Consider the following 7,600-nt stretch of genomic DNA (forward strand, 5'->3'; position numbering starts at 1 on the left):
TACGCAATAAGTATCAAGACTAACTTCGGTGGAGTAGTGATGAGGAAAAGTCAAGACACCTACTAGACATAATAACTTGTACAAGGATAAATGTGAAACTAACAGGGAACATTATCAGTATAAAGCTAAGCATGGTAAAAACGATAACAATACTTGCAATGGAAAACTAGAAGCAACAATTAGCAACAAGGAAAAAACAGATAATAATGTCGTAGAGTAAGTTGAATACAATCAAGATCCGGTGAATCCAAGTAAGGAAAAACAGGTAACAACAAAATAAACAACTACTTTCACACAAGATTTATACAACAACTTTCCCGAGGTACCACACCTCATAACCACAATTCGCGGGTCCAAAGTCACGAACCCTAATCACTTGGCGTCCTGTGCCCACATTACAATTCACAACCGCACGGATAACCCACGTGTTATACGGACAAGTCACATGTCAATACCATTAGTACCTCATATCTAAACGGACAACTCACGTCCTTAGAGAGTGACAATACCTCATAACCGCACAGACAACTCACGTGCCATCAATAGTAATATCTCATATCTGCACGGACAACTCACGTGCCAATAGTACCACTCACACACAGAAGGTAGGTATACAAGAATATATTTAAATGATCAATAAACATTAAGATTCATCTTCTTGGATTGTATGAGTGACTAACTACAGTGTATGTTTGTACAAGTGTTCTATCCCAACTCGAGTCAACAAGTAAAATCATAGACAATGAATGGTACATAGGAAACAACACAAAAAACATAAAAATGCATGACTCACACAAAGCAGGCACACCACTACACAAATATTATCAACAACAATGCCCCTAGGCCATCACAAATCATCCCCGCCATAGCCCTTCTTTTCTTGCCACATTCGTAACAATAAAGTAAATGTCGGCCTTGTATCGCCACACACGCATAATAAGATTCCCATCTTGTCTCGCTATATGCACAAACCAACATATATGAAGTTCGCCTTGTCATGCCGCATGTGCAAATATCAATAATAACAATAGCACGGACAACTCACGTGCGAACACCCCAACAATCCTCTCAACAGTATCACGTGTGCCAAAAACTTAACAACAGAATATAACAACTCGCACCACATGTGCCCATATGCCACAACATTTCCTCTAGACAATACTAATACCACAACCACCCATAGCCCTTGGCTCAACAACACTAAGTACAACAACAACAACAACAACAACAATAACACGAGAGTACGACGAGTAAATCAACAAAATAATTATGAAACACAATAAAAAGGAAGAATGAGCTCACAATGAAAGACATAACAAGTAATAATGGCTTCAAATAAGAATAACTCAACAATGAGAGAGATAACATGTAACAACGATAACAAGTAAGAATAACCTAACAAAAGGAAATATAACATGTAACAATGATTTCCAATAAGAGTAACTTCAACAATGGAATCAAATAAGGATAATTCACAATGGAAGAGATAACAATAACATCAATTAAGGACAATCAACTATGAAAGAGATAACAGTAACTTTAATTAAGGATAATCAACTACGGAAGAGATAACATGGCAATAAAAGAGGCAACAACTTCAGTTTAGGCGTATAAGGGTGTATTTGGCAATAAAGGGTAGAGCATGAACCAATCAACTTCAAATAAGTCATGTAGGGTAAATTTGACATGATGCGACAACTTTATTTAATTGTACATACGAATCTAAGAGTCTAAACCGGTCAATTCTCACATATAAGTTGTGTACACACTCGTCACCTCGTGTACACGTCTTTCACGTAGTTCAAATAGTGCTAACAAACCAATCTCTACGGGGTAGTTCCCCCCCCCCCAATGTTCGGCAAGATATTTACCTCGAAAGCCCTCAATCAATACTCAAAAATAGCTTCTCCTTTACAATTCACCTCTGCTCGGCACAAATCTAACAAAAATCAACTTAATAACATCAAATAATGCAAGAGAATTTAATTCTAATAAGTAAAGCTATGATCTTTACGTAATTCCTCAAAAGACAACGAATGTCAACCCCAAGACCGCCCGATTAAAACCCGGTTCCAATGGTAGATTCCGACAACCCATATCGACTCTCAAAACTCAAATTCTAATTTTTTTTTAAACTTGACAAAATTTCACATATTGTTCACTTTGATTCTCATAATTTTGAAGTTAAAACTCATTCTTAATCATGTAAAATAGTTGAAAATTGAACAAAATCACTTACCCAATGATTGTAGATAAAAATCACTATTCAAAGTCGTCTCGTACCTAGTCTAGGGTTCCATATTAGGAAGTGAGACAAAAAATCCCGTCCCTAAGGTTCGCAAATGCGAACCCCGCAAATGTGAAGAAACCATCACAATAGCAAAGTCTCTCACATCCCTATTGCCATCGCAAATGCGACAAATAGCTTGCAATTGCGACCAATGCACATCACATGCTTGTCTCTCAAATGCAATGGAGAGTACGCAAATGCGAACTCTTTAGGTCATAGTGCTCTTCGCAAATGCGATGAAGAATCTCGCAAAAGCGATAGAAACAAATACGACCTATTTCACCCAAATGCGAGATCTGAGCACCAACAAAAATCTGAACCTGCTACGAACTCTCCGAAACGCGTCTGAAACTCACCCGATCCCTCAGGGATCCAAACCAAACATCAACACAAGTCTAAAAACATAACACGAACTTGCTAACTCATGCGATCAAATCAGCGAAATAACATTCGAAGTCATTAATCAGACCTCAAAACACATGAATTCAACATGCAACTCAAGAACTTCTAAAAACACAACCGCGCGTACGATTCCTATCAAATTAACTTGGAATGACGCCAAACTTTGCGGTTAAGTTCCAAATGACAAAACAAACATATTCTATGTCCTGAATTAGAAATTCAAATACGATAGCTACGAAGTCTACCTACGATCATACTTGTAAAAATTATAAGCCTTTAAATTGCTAACATTCGACAAAATAACACAAATCAACCTATAGACGTCCATAATCGATTCCGGGCATACGCCCATGTCTAAAATCACGATACAAACCTATCAAAGCCATCAAAACACCATTTCGGGGTCGTTTCGACAAAAGCTAAATCTCGGTCAACACTTTCAACTTAGGCTTCTAAAGTGAGAATCAATCATCCAAATTCATTCTGAATCATCTGAAAATCAAATTTTAACATACACGCAACTCATAATACACAATATAAAGTTACTCAAGACCTTGGACCACTGAATGGGACCTTAAAGCTCAAAACGACCGGTCTGGTCGTTACTTCTCTACGACTAGGTAAGCCTAACATACATAGAGAAATAGAGGAAATTCTACTAAACTTCAAATAAAACTTCACACTTTAATAATAAACTCAACAGTACAATAGCCAACGCTCTTCCCAAAATCTGGTAGAGCAGAGTCGTAAGCTCTACAAGAAAGTACTAATAGTCTCAATATACAATACTATTTGAAACAAGAAGTAAATAGTAGAATGTCTGAAACAAAAGGGGACTCTGAGGCATGCGGATGTCGAGCAGATATACTTTGAAGTCTCCAAAGGCAGCTACTCAATCAACCTCTAGCGTCCGGCGATAGACGTACTTGGATCTGCTAAAAAGGATGTGAAGAAGCGTAGTGTGAGAATACCACAACAATAACCGATAAGTATCAAGCCTAATTTCGGTAGAGTAGTGATGAGGCTAGGTCAAGACACCTACTAGGACATAATAAACAGTACCAAACCTAATAATGATAAATAATGGATGGAGGATAAATAACTGATACGAAATAAGTTAATAACGTACAGTAGTAGCGGAATTTTAAGCATAGAGATAACATAAAGGAAGCAACTAAAGAGAACCACCAAAGTCAAATGATCCAAACTGATAAGACAAGGAAAAAATAAAGCAACAAGAAGTATTTCACCAATAACTCTTTACAACATGAGATAAACAACAAGAATCACGGATGAGGTACCGCCATGTACACAACAAGAATCACAACCGAGGCACCGCCCCGTAGACAACAACAATCACAATCGAGGTACTGCCTCGTATACATCAAGAATCACAATCGAGGTACCGCCTTGTATTCACATTCATCAATTTCAATCGCAATCTTTCCTTATACCGCCGCGTGAGCCTTACATTTAAATAGTTTTGAAAATATTTTCCCAAAATAGCTACACGCACTTTAGCTCACCTTATGATGCCCCGCGGCTTCACGTAATTCCCTTACAAGAAACAAACACATAAGTCCCACCTTATTTCGCTGCATGAAAATTAACCCATATCCTTATACTGCCACATGTGCATCAATATCACATAACAATAGCAAATCGCACCATATATCGTTGTCAAATATCAACAATATCAATGTTTCCACAATAATAGCCCAGGCTAAACCCCAACGTGTACAAGAATATCAACAATAACAATGAATGTAAAATTCTCAATAAGAAATATATCTCAACAATTCACACTTTGCCTTAATGTGACAACGACTTGCACCACTTCAACACCAATAATTCAACAGTGAGAATGCTAATGTGTAACCACGATACTAAATAAGAATAACTCACAAAAGAAGAGGTAATATATATTGATGACTTCAAATACATATGAACAATAATGAAATAGATAACATCTAATAATGATTTCAAGTAATGATAATCAACAATGAAAGAGATAACATGTAACAACGACTTCAAAAAATGATAATCAACAATGAAAGAGATAACATGTAACAACGACTTCAAAAAATGATAATCAACAATGAAAGAGAGAACATGTAACACCGACTTCAGATAATGATAATCAATAATGAAAAATATAACATGTAACAATAACTTCAAATAATGGTAATCAACAATGCAAGAGATAGCATGTAACAATGAAAGAGGCAACAAGTTCAACTAAGGCGTAAGAGCAAAATATCAAGTAAGATATGGAACAAGTGTTAACAAAAGTCATTTAAGACGTGTAAGGGTAGACCAACAAAATTAAGAGTAGATTGACTATGAGAATTTAGAGCATGATATGACAATTCTATTAAAGCATAAAAAGGGTCTAAGTAGCCTAAACTGGTCAAATACCACATACAACCCGTGTACCCACTCGTCACCTTGCGTACACGGCTTTCACATAACACAAATGACGGAATCAATCCCAAATCCTAAGGGGAAGTTCCTCCATATAACGCTAGGCAAGATACTTATCTCAACTAGGCTAGCTCAGTCCTCGGTAATAGTTTCCCCCCCTAATATTTGCCTCCATGCGACTCAAATCTAACCAAAATTGACTTTATATCATAAACAAATGCAAGGGAAGCCAATTACAATACATAAATATATTATCTTTACACTCTTCCCAAGGGGCTCGCCATGTCAAAACCCGGGTCCAAGGGTAAATTTTGACTACCCATAACCCCACGAGTCCATATATATGATTAGTTTCAAAATCCTAGTCCAAATCGACTCTCAAATCTTAAATTCTTATTTTTCAAAATCTTGACTGCTTCACAAATGTTTACTTTGAATACTTGTATGGCCTTGTCGACCTATGTTTTTAGTGTACAAATCATCATGTCGGCCTTATAGGCCCATATGTCACATGTATAAGTTTGTATATCATGTTGGGTCATCCTATGTCGAGTATGACCTTATGTTTTATTCTGGTTATCTCGTGATGGCCTTTCTAGGCCATTTTCCCATGATGGTATGATAAGAAAGATACGTTACGTTGGTACTCGATTGAGTAAGGCACCGGGTTCCCATCGCGTCCCTGTGGTTTTTGTCATGACATGTCCACAATCACCCATGCCGCGTCAAATTTCTTCTTAGTCCATAGGAGCTCAACAACGAAGTCCATGGTAACATGCCCCCATTTCCACTCGGAAATGTCAAGTCTCCGAAGCAAACCGCCTGGCCTTTGATGCTCACACTTCACTTACTGAAAATTTAGGCACTAAGCTACATAGTTGACTATGTCTTTCTTCATCATCCTCCACCAATAGTGCTGCCTCAAATCCTGATACATATTAGCGGCACCCAGAAGAATGGAGTACCACAAACTGTGAGCATCCTCAAGGATCAACTCACGTAACCCATCCACGTTGGGCACACATGATCGGCCATGCATTCACAACACCTCGTCATCACCAATAGAAACCTCCTTGGCATCGCCGTGTTTACCGTGTCTTTAAGGAAAAATAGATGGGGGTCATCATACTGATGCTCTCTAATGCGATCATATAGAGAAGACTGAGAAACTACGCAAGCAAGAACTCGACTTGGCTCTGAAACATCAAATTAATTAAGATATTTCTGTTTGAACACATGTTGTAGACTTTGGTGGTCGGTAAAGACCTCATAAGGGACCTGTACAAATAGTGCCGCTATATCTTCAATGCATGAACAATAGCTGCCAATTCCAAGTGGTGGACCGAATAATTCTTCTCATGGGACTTCAACTATTGAGACGCATAGGAAATCACCCTACTGTCTTGCATCAACACCGCACCAAGGCCAACACATGACGCATCACAGTACACAGTATAAGACCCCCAAATCGTAGGCAACAACAACACTGGGGCTGTAGTCAATGTAGTCTTGAGCTATTGAAAGCTCGCCTCACACTCAACGGACCATCTGATAGGAGCACCCTTCTGGATCAATATGGTTATAGGTGCGGCAATAGATAATAAACCCTCTACGAAACAGTGATAATACCCAGCCAAGCCAAGGAAACTCTGAATCTAAGTAGGTAAAGACGGTTTGGGCTAACTCTAATGATTCAAACTAAGCTTTAGAAACTACCTATTAATGAAAGAGGTTCAATTTTTATCATTTTTTAAAAATTCAACAAAAGTCAGCCCATGTCATGCTTGGTCAAAACTTGGTTATCCATTCACCCCCGAGCCCGGTTATGTGATTTGTTTCAAATTCTGACCTACCCAAATCCCTAATTTCTGCCATGGAAATCCTAAATTTGATGTTGAAATCTCATGAAAAGTAAAGGGTAATTGAAAAGAAAAAGATTAAAGTCACTTACCAATGATTTTGGGGAGAACATTCTCTTGGAAAATATCCTCTAGAGTGTTTTGGGGTTGATAAATGGTGTAAAAATGAGCTAAGCCCCGATTTCGCCTCTTTTACCCAGTTGAAGATGTCGCAATTGCGATGTCTTGTTCGCAATCGGGACAACCGCAAATCCAAAGAAAAGGTTGCAAGTGCAAACTATGCACTAGAAACCCAGAAGTCACAATTGTGCCTAAAACTTCACAATTGCGAAAAGACACTGTGGTCGCAATTGTGGACACTGCCATCGCAAATGCGAAGATCACTCGAAAGCACATTGAGTAGCAAATGCGACTCAGGGATCGCAAATATGACTACTAACAGTTTGCAAAAGAGAATATGATCCTAGTAATTGCTAGATTTGCCCAACCCGACCCATGCTCGCAAATGCGAGCTATTTTTCAAAAAAATGAGGCTCGTAATTACAAGCCAGATGTCGCAAATGCGAGGTCTGCAGCATAGCACCAGAGCTGGAAAGGCACCAGCTATCTTTGCATTATCCAAACT

Source organism: Nicotiana tabacum, chromosome 12, assembly GCF_000715075.1.
Source record: "Nicotiana tabacum cultivar K326 chromosome 12, ASM71507v2, whole genome shotgun sequence".
In the NCBI taxonomy this organism is placed as follows: Eukaryota; Viridiplantae; Streptophyta; class Magnoliopsida; order Solanales; family Solanaceae; genus Nicotiana; species Nicotiana tabacum.